Source organism: Populus trichocarpa, chromosome 1, assembly GCF_000002775.5.
Source record: "Populus trichocarpa isolate Nisqually-1 chromosome 1, P.trichocarpa_v4.1, whole genome shotgun sequence".
In the NCBI taxonomy this organism is placed as follows: Eukaryota; Viridiplantae; Streptophyta; class Magnoliopsida; order Malpighiales; family Salicaceae; genus Populus; species Populus trichocarpa.
Window position 1 is genome coordinate 34,596,372 of NC_037285.2, and position 18,822 is coordinate 34,615,193.

The following is an 18,822-nucleotide window of genomic DNA, read 5'->3' on the forward strand; positions in this document are numbered from 1 at the left end:
AATTATTTTAAATAAAATAAGTAACAATCAAAACAATAAGAACCAAATTTGATAGATAAAAAATTTCAATTAAAAAAATAATAAAAGAAAAGCAAATAACAATCATAAAAATGAGGACCAAAGTTAATATAAAAATCAAATTCTAAATGATGAAATTGAAAAAAAATATTCAAAACAAAATATATATAGCAATTAAAAGTTTGAGGACTAAATTTGATGTAATAAGCAAATAATATGACATTTCTAAATTTTTCACAACTTCCGGAAAGTGTTTTTCGCCCAAAATAAAAGAAAAACATTTTCCTGTAAACTAAATCAAATTTTTCTTTGACTAGAAAGTGTTTTTCATTGACCAACTTTTTTAATGACAAACAAATACAATAAAGTTTGGGAAGTGATTTTCAAAAAACCACTTTCCGTCAAACAAATGAGGCCTTAAGTGCTTTTGTTTTCTAACATTTTGGTATACCAAAATAATTATTTTTAAACAACAGTTTATAGACTAATAAATGTAAATTTCAATAAAAATATATATATATTTTAGTATTTTTGATGTGCATGTATGGAAAAAGAAAAGAATGATATACATTTTGGAATTTTTTTTAACTAATTATACGATTATATAAAAAAAAATATTCACATAAAAACCAACAAATAAAATCATATAGGAAAAATATGTTTTTCTTCAAAATCTTCTTTTACTATTCATGTAACATTCCCTCCTTTAGAAAATATATAAAAGCATAGTTCATTGATAGAAAAGTGAAAGAAATTCAATAAAAAAATTGTGATAACTATAATGACATGAAATTTATTTTCATAAAATATTTACAACCTTGAAAAAAAAAAGTGTTAAACTGATTGATATATAATTGAATAATATCTCAAATATAATAATATTGATTTAATCATAATTAATTTTAATTAAACTTTGATGCAGAACGCTTGGCATGGGAATTTAAAGCACAAATTGATAGGTGCATAGTAAAGACGAAAAGGTCATGAGTATTATACGCTAAGATTTAAATAGCATTCAATAGGTATAATTAATCATGCATGTTACAAGTAGAATAAATAGGCAACGTAAGCGTTCCATATATTCAATATAGTTTGAGACTTTCTCTTATTTTCTGGTGGATTTCAGATAAACTTGAGGATCCCTCTGTTAATTTTCTTGCTGCGTCAAACTTTAAGAAAAAAATTTAAAAAATCAAGGCATAACAAAATAAAAAGTCTTTGATATCAAAAATCAAATCAAAACAAATATATCAATTACGAATCTCAATTCCTCGCAATACAATGCAAAAGTACTAAATTAAAAAAAATTAATGACAGTGGAAAAAAATTTAAATGGCGAAAAAAAAAATCAGTGTGCCTACCTTCAGAGCGCAGACACTGTTTTTAACACACCCTATAAATTTCTTCAGAATAAAGCATCTTCCTTGAAGCATTTAATGTGATAGCTCAAACTATGTAGCTGGGAAGGTTGAAGGGATGGGTAAAAAACGTAGGACATGATCAACGATGGAAAACATAACCCGTGAAGCAAGCGCATGGCACTCAGAAGAACTATGGCATGGCAGAATTATGAGCAGTATTTACAAGATTGTCAGTGTGAAGAGCTTTTACAAAAGTCACTTCCTCGGACCTGTTACCATCTTTCAACCATGGTAAGTTCTGAATAGCTTCCTAGTTAATGTTACAAACAACCCTTCCATTATGGATTGTATGAGTGTTGAGGCCACAATTCTGATGTTCATCTGCAGCAAAAACAGAGCCAGGATTTCGAATGAATCATTATATTGGGAGGCAGAATTTTCCATGTAAAGAAAGGGAGAAAAGATAGGGGAATGAAGAGCTCACTTGGAAGAATTTGTTATTGCATCACGTTTTTAGCCAAAATGGCTCAAAGGGGTTTTTTTTCTCACCAGGCGTAGGCTCTTGAAGAAAAGGGGAGAGAGTTGCTATTACTGATCCTGTTACTGACTGAACAGGCTGCTGATTCAGAAATGACATTCAAACCTTTCAAAGCCATGACTTCTTCTCGGAGAAAAGGACCAGAGTAGATAGCCGCGGCATCATCTCCTAAATATCACATCGGAAAAGATTGATAATGATCAGACAAAAGAAACCCAGTTATATATTATACCAGAGCAGGCATTCAACTCTCAAAAGTGCACAGATACACTTGGAGATTAAACATGACATGTCAAGAAAAACTCGAGAAATAACCTCCATTAACTATTGTTATGATTTCATTAATGGCGAATGATGCACCACCGTAAACAGAGTGGAAACAGATCATCGAGGATAAAAGCCAGCAAGTACTCTAGTATTTTAAAGCATCTAAACCTTGAACTTACCTCTCTGTAGATCATATGAAAAGTACACAATTGCACCAGGACTAAAGCCACCTGAGTACAAAATCTCTGACAATTTTTTTACTAGCTTCTATGGAGGGGTGGTAACAGCAACGTAAACGAATGTCAACTTCTTCAGCTTCGAAAATCCCCCTTGACTACACAGCATAGATAAACTAATGAAAATTTGAGTCGTTTATAGACAAATAAAACTTGGCCTTTCTCTTGCTTACATATATAGAACGGTAATTCTGGTCGAGCAACAACTTTCTTGAGAAGATTCAATAAGCTCTGAATCTTTTCTGAAGAAGGAAATGCCACCTCTAATGTATCTTTATCAGGAAAGCGAACTCTAATCACAACCTGAATACATGAGCAATTGTTTAGGTTAAATTCAATCTAGACTAAAATCTGGAGTATGTTGCACATGAAAAGTCACTCAAATTGATAAAAAGATGAGAGATCTAAAGACATAAAATGAAGGATTCACATAAAAAGTCCAGCAAGAACCTTTCTTATTCTTGACTTGTGAGCTGATTCTTTTGCTTCTTGAATTTTTCTCGTCTTCAAAATTTCTCTGCTCACATTTGCATTTGGCATTTTAAAATAAATGGATGGATAAACAAGAATAAATGTTTTCCATTCTTTGATGATACAAGTAGCATATGCAACGAGTGGACATGAAATTCACTAAACTGATTCCAAAAAGGTAAACTCATTCATCAATGAAATCAGATATGCACAAGGGATAAAAGGAATCATGTGTATGAATAGAACATGGACTGATCCTTTCCAAAACCTTCTGCAGTGTCTTAGAGGACAAACTAAAATTTTACTTCTCTCCATACTCGTATAGTCTTCTCAATTAGGTATTACCTTCCTTCCTTGTGGCCAGAATATATGGACAGTCCTCTGCATCTGTCTCCTCTGTTCAAAAAGATTAAAAAAAAATCAGTGAGAGAATCAGCATCATGTTTTGCTACTGATAAGAGGTGTAAAAGTTGATGATGTTTTATACCCACCCTTGGAAACTTGAGTTGGTGGCGGACAAAACATCTCAAACACACAAAGATCACGCCTGAACTTTGCTTTGATAGCAAGCTTGACCTGATATCACCCAGAAACAGTCAGCACCAGCAACCAAGTAACACAAGAGTCAAAAGTAATGCCTGATATTTCCATCTAACATAAGTATATTCAAAAGAGCAAGAATCATAAAGAAAAAGAACCTTAGCTGCTGCAGCTTCAGTGTCCAAAGAATCAACCGCGGGGAGTCTCTTTCTCTTTAAAGAAGGAAGAGAAGAACCGTCTGCGATCATATTGGATTATTCTGCACGCTCAGTAATCCAACTTAAAAAAATTATATAATTTTAGTATCTTAATATTTTTAAAATTTAATTTTAATATAAAAATTTATTTTTGTTATTTTTTAGTTCTGGATTAAAAAACTAAAAAAGTAGCTAAATTTCAGCAATAAAAAAAAACATGTCATTGCCACTAATTAAGACTATTAAAACGAATAATATTTATCTTAAATTCTTTTTTTTTATAAAGAAAATTTATATTAGATGTTTTTTTTTAATCTTTAAAGTTTGTGAAAAAATAAATCTAAACTCTAGTTTATTTTTCATTTCAGGTTTTGTTTTATTTTTGAAATAGTTTTTTTTTTATTTTTTAGGCTACATATAGGTTTATTATGGTTTTTAAGGTGTTTTGAGTCAAAATTAGGTTAAAAAACAGGTTTTTGAGTTCAAAAAATTGAAGTCCTAATTTTTCAGCCATCACAGTACCTAGAATTTGGACAAGATCAAATAACATGTCGTCTACTTTTTTTTCAAACAAATCAGGGCCAATAACATGTCGTCCAATGCAACAAAAACGAATATGAGCCCCACTCACGTAGTGCCTAGCCTTTTTTTTATTATTTTTTCAATGAATGTTTCTTTTTATATATTTTTTTTAAAAAAATATTTATATTTAGATTAATATCTCTTCTCTATTTTATTTTGTTTAGAAAATCTTTTTTAAATTATAGTTATTTTTTCATCGTGCGTTTAATTTTTAAAAAGGTTTTTCTGATTCATCTATATAAAAAAAATTTGTATAGATAAACTATATTTTTTAAAATAAAAAATATTTATTTTTAAATAATATTTCTAATAAGTGTAGCTTTGCATAATATGTTTTATTTTTTCAGTCAATTTAACGTGTTTATTTATTTTTATTATCATTTGATTGAATAAATAAATATTGCGATAAATAAAATTTAGTAAACATAACCGAGTAAATGTCTTATATTGTGATATTAAATATCTTAATTTATACTTATTTCTTGATTTTTCAAGTTTTATTTTTAGATATCATTAATAATATTTTATTTATTTATTAGCATGGTTCTTAATTGATTTAATTATCTATAAATATAAACTTTTTGATCTGCGTTAAAAAAAATTTAAATTACATAAATATATTAAAAAAAACCTATCTATACAATTTTTTTATTAAAAAATTAAAATATCTGACCTGCTGCATTGTTCAGCCACATAATTATTTGTAAGCCAATACGTGTACTTCGACCTTATAAACAGGATATTTTTAATTAATTAATTAACATTAACATTATTTAACAAGGAAATGAGTGCTGCACCTGTACATTCTCTCCTAATTCACGGTTAACACTGTTCATTGGACAATTTTTTCTTCATGAGTCGTTTTAATTTTAAATTCGTTTTCATTTAGTCATTAGACTTTATTTTCTTTCAATTTAGTCCTCAAAAGTTTTACTGTCACATATTATCACGTGAATGAGACTTTAAAAAAATGTTTTGGCATTAAATGAGAGGTTGATTTTACAAAACAGAATTCTTAGTTTTCTTGAAAAAAAAACAAAGATTTAAAATTAAAAAAGGAAAAAGGAAAAGGAAACCAAGCATAAGGGCTTGTGCTTTTTGCCTTTTAGACTAGGCCTCTAGGTTTAAGCCCAACAACCTTTAATTTTTTATTTTTTTAAATATTATTCTCTATTTTATTTTTTAAAATTATTTAGTTTAACTATTTTTAAATGATATATCTCGGATAAGTTATTGTAATTTTATTTTAATTTTTTTTCATCTTATATTTAAGTTATGTATGTGTTATACATTTATATATCTACACAGACACTTAACAACCATAAATCTTTAAAATAAAGAAAAATATGTATATAATGGAAAAAGTAGCCAATATGATATATTTGTGTTTATATATATCTTTTTTAGAGCTAGAAAAATAAGTCTCTAATTAGCGTTAATAAAAAAATTTTAAGCAATTAATATAGTTTTTCATTCATCTTATTGCACAAAAACAATTCATATTTCCATTTATTTAACAAATTTCATATCAAAAAAAAAATCATAATTTTAGCATTTTTTTATGTTCAAAATTAACTTGGAATGATAGCCACAACATAGCGAGGGTACGTAAATCACAAATACTTAAGAATATTTTTATATTTATGTGTATATGTGTGTGACATGTATCTACATTTGAAATAACAACAAATGAATTTAAATTCGGATACATGAAAGACATGGTTAGGATACATGAAAGATATAGGAGGAATGTTTTATATTAAATTTGTAATTTTAAAAAAAAAACTAGTAAAATGTTAAAAATACTTGAACATTTAACTAAACCTTACTTGCGTGATTTGTCGCAGTTGATTTTTTTTCCCTAGATATTGTCTTTTTTTTTAATTGGGTGATTTGTCACCTACTAGACTGCTATCTAGAATCTAATCACCACTATGATAGCTTGAAAATTGCGAGGTTGGCCTAAAATTCATTTTCCCACTCAATCTCACCAAAAAGCACCTAAAAACACTATAAAAACATCCACCAATCACCTATCAACCCCACAATATCCTAAAATCATGCAAAAAATAAAAATTAATCAAATAAAAAATTCAAAATCAACCTCGACCTACTTTTCCTGCCATATTTATAGTGAAAAACAACATTCATTGAACTTCTCATATTGAATAGAACTCATTAATACAAAGATCTTCTTGTTTTGTGGTCGGATTATGACAAATAATTACTTTCCTTATCTGCTCCTATTTTTCAGTGACTTCTTCTCTTCTCTTTCAAATCCAAGAACTAAAAAAGTAAACGAAATGAACTTTTGAATCAAAATAAAAACTTTAAAAATTTAAAGATTGATCATGTATTTTCTCTGTGTGTTTATATTATGGTCCTTCTATTTTAAATTTTATCTTTACACTACAATTGAAAATTTTATCTCATAGAATTAAGCCACAAAAAGATTAAACCAAAAGGGGGGAAAGTCTGAGAATGAGTTTTTTTAAAAGAAAAGTATGAGAAAAATAAGGTGTTTTACTATTTATACTATTTATATGAAGAGTAAAACACCTTATTTTTCTCATACTTTTCTTTTAAAAAAACTCATTCTCAGACTTTCCCCCCTTTTGGTTTAATCTTTTTGTGGCTTAATTCTATGAGATAAAATTTTCAATTGTAGTGTAAAGATAAAATTTAAAATGGAAGGACCATAATATAAACACACAGAGAAAATACATGACCAATCTTTAAATTTTTAAAGTTTTTATTTTGGTTTAAAAGCTCATTTTCCAGTTCTTATAGTATTTGTTAATTTCTTTGAAAAAAGAAAAGAAAAATAGAAGAAGAAAAAAGAGGGATCTATTCGTCCAATGGTGTTAGACCCACAAAATTAATTAGCTCAAATGTGTTAGAAAACAACATATTTCATTGGTGGATCCAATCATGAAAGAAGCTCATGTGGCCTTAATAATAAGATAACCAATTAAGCCAAAGTGTGTTGACATGAGAGAGCTAATACTATAACTAGGAAATGCAAAGTTGCAAAATGAAAACTCGATTTATTGGATAGACTGTTTGAATTGGACAAGTGACAAGCAATGCTAGAAGACTATAAAATATGGATCGTGGGCATAGAAATTCAAGGAAGAAACAAGAGGTATAAAAAGGAAAACCAAATGAGGCAGAAGGACACAAATGACCACCCCAAATTGCTATAAAGAGCTTATTTTCAGCACTTGAAACTACCAATAAATTTGTAACAAGTAAAATTGTAAGCAATAGACCGTAATCATAGGTAAATAACTTTGTAGAATGATAAATTAATTCTTTGTGGATATGTTTCAAGCACCTTTTTAGGATACTTTTTTGGTTGGTTTATGGATAGAAAAATACCCATCTATGTATTTATCAAATCTATGAAAATAATTATATAGTTTCTTTTTGTATTTCTAAAGTTTACTGTTTCATTGAGTCTATCTAAGGTGGTATTTGGTAGTGTAGCTGCGGGTGAGTTTTAATTAAATCACAGAAATTTATGTTTGGTTACGGTTGAAACTGTGTTTTATTTTGGTGGGACCTACTAAGAATTGAGGTTAAACCTCGATTTGAAAAAAAAACAAGACAAACTAGCTGCAAGCTTCTCATTTTATTTTCTAGATCCACCAACAAAAACATGTGTAAAGAAGATAGGAGAGGAAAAAAAAAATTTGGAATAACAAACTTCCCAAATAACCATTTCTCTTATACCACTCTTATTAAGGTGATGAACCATTGTAGGGTATTCTTTCAATAGTTTCTAAGATGACAAATTATTGAAGTGATGAACCATTGAAAGAATACTTTGAAATGGTTTCTTGACTACGCAGATTCATCATTTCTCTCCCAAAAATTTCCAAAGCTTTGTCTTCTCTAGCCATCTCCTCTCCTCCCCAGTCAAAATTAATTTTCTTTCCTTTTTTTTACCCGATATATTTCTCTAAGATAATGATCTTGTAGATCCGTTTAAAAATGTATTGTTGTTGCAGTATCTCTTTGTTTTGTTGTTGCAGAATAGAAAGGAATTAAACTATATTTTTTTTTATTGTTTCTCACAGTGTCATATTTATTGTTGCAGAATCTATCTATAGATCTGTGTTGGTTTTAGAGGCACAACAACAAAAAAACCCCAAAACTAATTTGGAAATAAGAAGAGAAATTGATGTGAAGTAGATAATGTGTTTCTTTCTTTACAAATATTTAACTAAATACCTATTTTAATTACACAAAAATTAAAGTTTGGGTGCTGTTAATTGTTCTTATTTACAATGTCGTAAACTTTAGGTGTTGTGAAGTAGGTTAATTAACCATATGCATTCTGGGTTTGTATGCCGACAGTGTGCATGTTTCTTTCTCTAAAATCTTGTTAAAAATAAATTATTCATACTTAGAAACTAAGACATTTGAATACCCAAGGATGTGTCCTAATGTATTCTTCGAATGACAAGATCTATTTAACAATATGTTCTTTGTCATCTTGTATGAGGGATATGCCAAAAGTGACTCGGATTATGCACCAACAACCCTCGTACTTGTCCTAACACTCTACTTTTTGTTCTTTTGCCAGTTTGCTTTGTTTTAATTGATGGTCTAATAAATAATATGGTCTTTGATTTACCTTATAAAAAAATTGGAACATTGAGATTTTGTTTTGCTTTTTTGATGGGCAATTTCTTAAGCTTTTTTAAAATAATCAATTTTTAAACATTAATTAAAATAATTTGGAGATTGAAATAAATAATTTCATAAGGTCTTGATGATTGGAGAGTATAATATTAAAGCTTTTTTATTATTATTTTTCCCAATAGCTTTAAGTAAAGTTAAAATTGACATAAACGAATTGCATGGTTTTGTACTACTTCTTGTTTTTGATTTTGTATAATAATAAAGTCATAAGTCAATGATATTTTTATAAACACTGAAGAAGAGGTTGGATCTTGAGACTTCTAAGAAAAAGAGAGGAAATGTAATTTGTAGGAGAATTGTATTGGTGCAATTGATGGCATACATGTGCGAGCTTGCATATCAACCGAAAACTATATTCCATTTATCGGGAAAAAAAAAGGAGTATCGACACAAAATATAATGACTACTTGTAGTTTTGACATGCAATTCATGTTTGTGAGGGCAAGATGAGAAGGCAGTGCCCACGATACACGTAGTTTTCTTGGGGTTATTGACAATAATAATATAAATTTCCTAAACCACCGGAAGGTAGTTATATGATAAAAATTAAATGCTAATATACGTATAATAATTTGCTTTTTTATTTACTAATATTATGATAGATTTAAAATGTTGTTTGTGATTGCATGTAAATACTATTTGATTGATGCTTAATATCCCAATAAGTATAGGTATTTAGGTCCACATAAAGGTGAGAGATATCCTTTATAAGATTTTAGACGTCGTGGACAACCAAGAAATCATGAAGAAGTATTTAATCGTACACACTCATCTCTACGTAATGTAATAGAACATTTTTTTGGAGAATGAAAATAGAGGTGGTGAATTTTACAAAACATACCCGCTTATTCATACAAATCACAAGTTCAGATTATAGTAGCATTAATGACATTATATAATTATATTAGAAGGAGATCGCATGATGATGTAGCATTTGCAGAATTTGATTGCAATCTCAATTTTATTCCCAATGATTTTTTAGCTGATGTTGCATGCTCAGAAAACATGAATACTAGAGGCCTTTTGGGATAAATTTTGGACGTGATGGAATTGCAAATAGTTTAATGAAACAATAAAAAAAAAACATTTTTCATAAAGTATTGTTTATTTCATAGTGTAATAATAATTAAATCTACAATATTTCAATTAAAAACCATCAATATTAATATATGTCTTTATAGTCATTTTATTACCAAACCACAATTTGAAAAGCATTGGGTGTTTGGAGTGTGGTAGTGGTTGCTTTTCAAAGTGTTTTTTTGTTCGGAAATGCATCAAAATAATATTTTTTTTTATTTTAAAAAAATCATTTTTGACATCAACATATCAAAATAATTTGAAAGCGCAAAAAAATTAATTTGAAGTAAAGAAAAAAATAAGAAAATTCAAATTTTTTAAAAAGTATTTTTGAAACGCAAAAACAAATAGGGTCTTAACTAGACACATTAAATTGTTTTTTGTTCAACCTTAATTTCAACCAAACATATATTTTATCGAACCAGCCTCAACTAAAAATATTTTTTATAAAACAATTTTTTTCAAATTAAAATCACAAAAATTATCACAATGACAAACACACCCAAAAATCTTGATTTTAGAATTCATTAGGGTGGTTTGTTGTTTATATATATATAATCCTTGCATACAATGGTAGGGAAACGGAAGTTATGGCATCGCAGCCCTTTATCAGGAGCAACTTGACGTCCTGTGGCTCAATCCACAGAGAATCCTTGAGCTTTGGACCTTGATACAGGTGCAGTGGGGTTCTTCCAATATGCGTACGTATTGTGAAAGTAATGTATTTTGCCGATAATTTGGGATAACCAACCTCCCTCTCATTTCTATGAAACCAACAGTAATTAGGCTACTCAACAGTCTACCACTCAATCAATATTATATTTTTTTTTTCCAAAACACCTGAAATTGTGTTTTAAATAGTGTTTTATAAAAAAAATTAAAAATAATAAATTATTTTTATACTTTTTTAAATTTTTTATTTATTAATATCAAAAATAATTTTTAAAAAATAAAAAAACAGTAATAACAACACCTTATTAGTGAATTATATCTTTTTGGGAATTGTTCCCAATCTTTTAGGTGATATTTAGAATTGTGTTTCGAATAGTATTTTATGAAATTTAAAAAAATTATTTTTTTTAGTTTTTGAATTATTTTAATATATTAATATTAAAAATAATTGAAAAAAAACATTAATTACGATGTAAAAGAAATGACTACACTTTGTTGGTCAAAATTGGATTTTTTTTTTTATATCAATTATAAAACTACTAGACTCGTTCGACAAGTATTCCAAACAAGAATAGAAGTTAAATCTAAAGTTGGTCTACCGAAAATGAAAGTACTAAACTCGTCAACTTCTTGGACCGATGAGACAATACTTATTGAGAATGTCGACTTCATCATGACAGTGGTCTTCAAGGATGTGGTGTTAGTATAAATTAAAATTGTAAACCCTAAAATTATAGTTCTAAATTATAAAAAAATAATGAAAAAACTCTTATATTTTTTAAAAGTTTGAAATTCAATAATATTTTTCTTAAAATAGTATATAAAGATGTTTAAATTCAATATTCAAATCAGAAAAATTTTAATTAAATTGAAAGTCCTAAAATAAGAATCCAAATATAACAAAGAAAATGAAAAAAAAAAAAAAAATGAAGAAAATTCTAAGCAGTAACTTCCGATACAAATTTGGACATGTTTCTGTCGGATGAAGTTATCTTTTTTAACTTATACAATAATAAGGCTTTTTGAATGTTGTAGTAAAATTTCAGTTAAATTCAACAATCTAATCAAAAATTATAACTTGTTTTTGTTAGAAAGATATTTTAATGTTCTTGAACTTCTTAGCGTCCAGTGTAATATTTGCTTAGCTTATTTGATGTGATTGTGGTTGTTTTTTAAAATGCTTTTCACTTGAAAATACATTAAAATAATTTTTTTTTATTTTTTTAAAAGTTATTTTTGATATCAGCACATCAAAATGATCTAAAAAAACTAAAAATATATTAATTTAAAACAAAAAAATAAAAAAAAAATAATTTTTTTAAAAGCACTTTTAAAACGCGAAAACAAACATAATATTTTTTTAGTATTAACAATCAATAATCAATTAACTAGTATTATCACTCCTGCTACTCCATAGATGAAGTTTCAAGTTAATCTTGGAATAAATAAAAGAATGTGTTAACAGTTCTAATTCAGAAACATAAATATGTTGTTTTTGTAAACATGTTGATTACACTAGAGGTAAGTTTACATTACAAGTCAATTTCTAATGTAGTAAAAGAATGTGTTAATATTACAGATGCGTTTTATTATATAATGATTTTTTTAATTAAGAAATACAAAAATGTTATCTACATTTAATGAAATAAATTAAAAAATGTATATGAATTGGTAAACTGTGAAAGAATTATTAATGCTAAATAAATACTTAAATAAAAAGGTAATCTCTCTCCTTAAAAAAAGACAATCTCTCTCCTTAAAAATAAAAAGCAACCAAATTTAACTTCAACTTTTTTTAATTTATGTTTTTTTATTTTTTTATCTTAGATTTTATTTTTTATTATTAATATCAAATATAAAGAAAAGAAATTAAAGATAAACTAAAATAATATCTTTGAAATATTATAAAAATAAAAAATAACTAATATTTAAAAAATATGAACTAAAAACTTTTAAAAGTAAGAAAGAGAAGGTATTAATTTATCTTTATCTTTTAACGTTGTATTTCTACTACAATTTTGAAATTTATATCATGAAATTATGCAATAAAAAGATTAAATCAAAATAAAAAATAAAGTTTGAGAATAAAATTAAAAAAAAAACAAAAAATAATTCCTCATTATTCACTTCTCATATAAATAATAAAGTAGCTAGAAAGAAATCTCAGTTCTAGTAGTATATTGTATAACAAATAGTGCCTTCAATATTTAGATAAACATTTTCAAATTTATCACCTTTTTATTTTTTTGAAAAAAAAAACTAACAATGAATAAGATTTACAGGTAGACTAATTGGATATAAACTCTTCACAAGATCATTGATGATAGTAGATGACTAGCTGCGCTACATTGTGGTCATATAAAAAAAATTAATGTAAAAAACCTTTAATAATATTTTAAAAAGAACCATTAAGACAATGATATATAAAATTAACTCGAGTTAATCAGGATTAACCTATCAAAGTTATGATTCGGGGTCATGAACTCCACTGAGTTCAATAGTTTTTTTAAAAAATACTAGTTATATGATTAAAAAAAACTCAATTTAAAATCAAACAAATATTGAATAATGAATTGAAAATAACAATTAAATAAAAATCAAATATTAAAGGCTAAAATTAAGGGAAAAGAAAAAAAACAAAAACAAAAAGGCTAGGCAAGGCATGCTTGTGGAACAAAATTAAATTAATTATTCATTATATTAAAATGTACAAGTAAGAGTTGTTTATAATTTAGCTTTTGTATCATCTTGAAACTATTTAATTAGTCATTATAGTTTAAAATTAATTAAATGATGCTTTAATCAGTCTTTTGCCTATGCATTTCAAGTGGTGAATATATTGATTACTATATTTTAATATTGTTTTCAGAAAATAATTATATTTTAACAATTTATATATATATATATATATATATATAATAATTAATTTGGTTGCACATATATATTATATTATGTATGTTGTTATATATATATTTTTTAAGGAAAACCAAAAATAAATCTTGATTAGCAATTCAAATATCTAATGTAATAAAATTAAAAACAAATTATTATAAACTTCTTTGTGCTTATATATTTACATTTTCTCTTATAAGTCATAATTTGTTTTTTTTTTATGAAAATGTCACTTGCTTCACCAAATTTTTTTTAAAATAAAACATAAAATATCAAGACATTCAGGGATATTTAGAGTCTGTTTAAGATTGTGATAATGATGGCGGTTTAAAGTGTTTTTTGCTTAGAAATATATCAAAATGAAGTTTTTTTATTTTTTAAAATTATTTTATATATCAGCACATCAAAACGATCTGAAAACATTAAAAAAAATTTAAATTTTTGAGAACACGGTTTACACCGCGTTTCCAAACACTCTCTTAAAAAAAAAAAACAATCACCGTTAACCTCTTCTTATTGAATGGAACCCAATGATACCAAGAGTGCGAGTTTCAACGTCAAAAAGTGGTCAAACCTATAATTTTCTATTTTCTTGTTGTTTTCATATAATTTTATCTCTCATCTCTTGAAAATAGGGATTGAAAAATAAATAAATTAAAATTTTAGACCAAAATAGAAATGATAAAAAATATAGGATTAGGTATTTTTCTCTCTTAGTGTTTTATATTTTAATCTTTTTATCTTTTAAATTGATATATTTACCATAATTTGAAGCCTAATTTCATCAAATTAAACCATAAAAAAATTCAATTAAAAAAAACAAAACCCCCCAAAAAAAAATCCTTGAGTAGCTTCACTATTCAGTAAAGCTCCATGTGAAAACTCAAATATGTCCTAGATACTTGAATAAAAAATCAAGAAGAAAGTGACAACGCAAAAACGCCTCTCAATTGCGATTGATTTAAGCTTATGGAGCACATAAAGAGGCCAAGTTAATTGGCTGGCCGGCTCTGGACATCATTACGTGGGGAAAAAGAAGAAGAAGAGGCAATTAAAGAACATGATGTCCGATAATTTAAAGTCCCACATGAACAGCAACATCCCCACCAAACATCCCTTCTTTTTACTCCTCCACTTGCCTTCTCTTATAAGAGCTTGTGGGCATTATTTGGCGCCTAAGCAAAGCTTATATACCATTTCAAGGGCCATCACGCCCACATATACTGACTGAGTGTATTCTTTTTATATATATATATATATATATATCAAAGTTAAAAAATTAATTTTAAATCTTTTTAGAAAACTTGAAAAAAGTAGATTAAACCCAAAAAAATAAACCACTAGAATATAGAACACAAAATAAAACTTTGAAAGAACTGAATTTAAAAAAGAGAACTAACTCGTAAAATCTAGAAAATTAAAGCTGCGCTGAAAAAATGCACTAAAATATTTTTCAAAGTTTTTTTTTACCCCAGTTTCCTAGAGAATTAAAGCACTACTATTTTTCTGGATAACCCTTAGCTTTTTTTATTATTATTATTAGAAAAAAACCAGGTCAAAGGTGCACTGATGGTCCAGCCAATCAGGTTTGGATGGGTTTTACCGGTTTTGATCGATCGTCACAAAGTCCTTGAGTGTCCAATCATTGACATCAGCCCCAGCTAGTTGGGTGGTTAGATTATTTGGTTTTCGATTAGACTGGCAGCCCCACCTCTATTAAGAACTTGGTTCTATATATATATATACATATATATTTTACTTCAATTATAATTTTTTTTTTAAAATATAAATATTTTATTTTATACTAGTACTAGTTACTTCCGTGTAGTTTCACAACTTGATCTTTTAAATTAGATAAACATAAAAAAATTAAATTGTCTTATAGTTTTAAATCTTAATTATTTTTCAAAAATTCTAAGTAAAAAAACTCGGTATGCTAAAAAAACAATTAAATCACCCTAAAATATTCTATCTAAGATAAGGTATTTTATGTTTGTCTAAACTAATACATATATATGTGTTTTTAAAGATAACTAATTATTAATCCTCAAGCTAATGATTTTGAATCTAATCTAACAATAAAGTCTAATTCTTACTAGTCTAGCAAGATCCGAAATAACGGTAATTGGTAAATTAGGATTTTTCCCCTTTTCTTTTGATTACATAATCTATATTTTTATTTTAGAAGAACAAATTTTTATTTATGTATTTTTCAAAGAAAAACAAAGTTATGCTTGATATTTTTTTTTCATACAAAACTCAACTTTCCGGGAACACAACTCTTTTAAGGATTAAACAAAATTTTATTTACATGTTCTTTTTTAAGGAAATCACAATCTTCGAACAACAAAGTTTAAATCGTCGAGATATAACCCTTTTAAAATTATACCATCTCCAAGTCCATAAGTAACCAACATGCATTAGACAATAAAATCCATATAAACTCCATTACAATGCAAGTTTCAATGTAGTCCCATGAACATGTCCATGCGCAAAGAAAAATAGAATATTTATTACAAATAACTCCACACAACCTATCTAACACAAACAAGTACGGTTCAAGCAAAAATAGCACACATAGTAAATTAACAGTGAATGACATACAAACTAAACATGAATTCACGAGTCAAAAACTAACAAATAGGTTACAGATTATTCTCGAATCAATAAATCATACATTGGGATTCAAAATTGACCAACAAGAGTCAAGTGAGTTGGCTGGAATTGGATCAAAGTTACTAGAACAAAGAGAAACAATATCAGCGTGTAAGCTACACGCGTTGAAGAACATGTTGGATTGCAGGCATCGTTTGCATATGCTGGCAGGTTAGGGAGGTGCGTCGACCTGCAAATCGACTACTCCTATTCTCTCTATTTCTTCCTTCACTAACAATGTAGATCAACTCACCATATACTGAGAAATCAGGGCAGTGAGTGTTGGCGTAGTTTGTAAATGAGTAAATAAAGAAAAGATGTATATCCCACAGGACAGAAATACTCCCTTCTAATATTTATAAGTGTGGATTTCTATTGTGTAATAAATTAAGCTATGGTGGAAGGACTCTTTTAGTAGGCTTTCTAATGTTATTATATAGATATTTATAATATCAAAGGATAGCACATGGAACTTGAAACTTAATATGTCAGTGAGATTAATTTGTGATTGTTGAGATAAAACTGAATAGCAGTCATTCGGTTTAATTTAAAGTATAACTTTTTTATGAACAATCATATTATTTTATGAATAATCATAATATTTCATGAATAGTTATATTGTTTCATGAACAAACATATAGTTTCATGAATAATTATATTGTTTCATATAGTTTCATAACAAGTCATATTGTTTAAAGTCTATAAAAACCTGTTACTACATAGAAAACTAAATACAATAAAAATATATATTCCTTTTCTGATCTTATCTTCTCATTCTTTTAGAGAACTTAGTTATATCCTAGAGGTGTTGTCTCTATGTGAGATAAATAAACACCTTAAAGACAATATTTTCATGTCTCAAAGCCAACTCTATATTTGTTTCCATCCTAAATACTTTATATATTTTGTCCCCTTAATCAATTGAGCATGTTTGAGAGTGTGGTTGCGGTTGTTTTTCAAAGTGCTTTTCACTTAGAAATGTATCAAAATAATATTTTTTTATTTTTTTAAAATCATTTTTGATTATAGTGTTTGTGCTCTACTTTTTTATAATGCTTGATATATTTTGCAAAATATAAAAAATTAAACCAAAAAAATAATATTAGAAAATTTTCTATAATTTTCTTCTTTATTGTAGATTTCTAATTAATTAAAAAAAAATTTCTTCATAATATGTAGGATTTTTTTTTCAATTTTTTTTATTATGATATTTACTTTTATTTTTCTCTTTTGAATAACCTCTGTTATTAGTTTATAGTTCCTCATCATCCTAGTTCCCCCTTTTTCTTTCTTTCCTATTATTACATCCAATTACTCATTTTCTTTTTATTATCTTTATTTTCATTTATGTATCTTATCACACAAAACAAAATGAACATTTTTTTTTTAAAAAAAACAACAATTGATTGAACTTCATTGTAGATATATTTTTAAAATTTTTTATTTTTAAAAATATATGAAAAAAATCATAGGTTAAGAAAATGAGTAATGACATTGTTGAAATTAAAACTAGATATAACTCTCTAAATGGAGTTATAAACATAGATTTTCTCAACTGAATCCAAATTCTTTATTGAGATAAATAAGTGTGAGTTTGGTAATATGATGCAAATTGCTTTTGTAAAAATATTTTTTAAATAAAATGTATTAAAATAATATTTTTTATTTAATTTTTAATATTAATACATTAAAATTAGTATGAAAGTACTTTAAAAACGAATGAAACCATAAAAACAAATATATCGTTAGGAATTTACTATCGTCCAATACCTTATTGACATCTAAAGTTAACATTAACAATGATTCAAAATGTATAATTATAATTATGGTAGTGATTGAGATGGTGATAACGATTATTTTTTAAAGTATTTTTTATTTAGAAATATATCAAAATAATATTTTATTTTATTTTTAACATTAATACATCAAAATAATCTAAAATTATTAAAAAATTATTAAAAATTTCAAAATTTCAAAAAACACGCTTTTGAGTAAAAACCAAACCGGCTCTATTTTTTTAATTTTTTTAATTGAGCTCCGAAACCTCAATTTGTCCCCTTAATCAATTGAGCATGTTTATGGTTGTTTTTCAAAGTGCTTTTCACTCAGAAATATATTAAAATAATATTTTTTTTATTTTTTAAAAATTATTTTTGATATTAGCGCATCAAAATAATATAAAAACACCAAAAAAATATTAATTTAAAATAAATAAAAAAATAAAAAAAATTAAATTCTTTTAAAAATACTTTTAAAATACAAAAATAATCATAACCAAACACAAGTGCAACAAAACGACGACGATAACTATTCGAAGATGGCCGGCCAGGAGGTCAGGAAGAAGCAGCATCACTTTAATAAATAATTAATCAGCGGACGTCAGCCTCCTCTCCCCTCAAGCTCTGTACAAACTCCAAACTCTCTCCTAAACGTGACCTCCTTTATCTCTCCGGGTCCCATTTTCAAAAAAATGAAAACAAAAATCTCAAACAACCCTTTCACTTTTCCTAAATTTGCAAAATTTCCCCATCTCCTCACGTCCTTTTCGTGAATAAATAACTCCTCAAGGCCCTTCAGTTCAAAAAAGAAAACTCTCAGTCGAAAAA

General features: G+C 26.8%; 1 long non-coding RNA gene across 1 annotated transcript; it reads right to left on the bottom strand.

Moving 5' to 3' along the window:
• Nucleotides 1–1,251: 1,251 nt before the first annotated feature.
• LOC112327208 (uncharacterized) lies at nucleotides 1,252–3,701 on the bottom strand. The gene is made up of 8 exons (XR_002981316.2): nucleotides 3,590–3,701; nucleotides 3,383–3,467; nucleotides 3,237–3,287; nucleotides 2,871–2,937; nucleotides 2,594–2,723; nucleotides 2,364–2,518; nucleotides 1,864–2,085; nucleotides 1,252–1,760 (listed from the first exon to the last, which is right to left on the bottom strand). It is a non-coding gene; the product is annotated as an uncharacterized LOC112327208 (long non-coding RNA).
• Nucleotides 3,702–18,822: the final 15,121 nt, after the last annotated feature.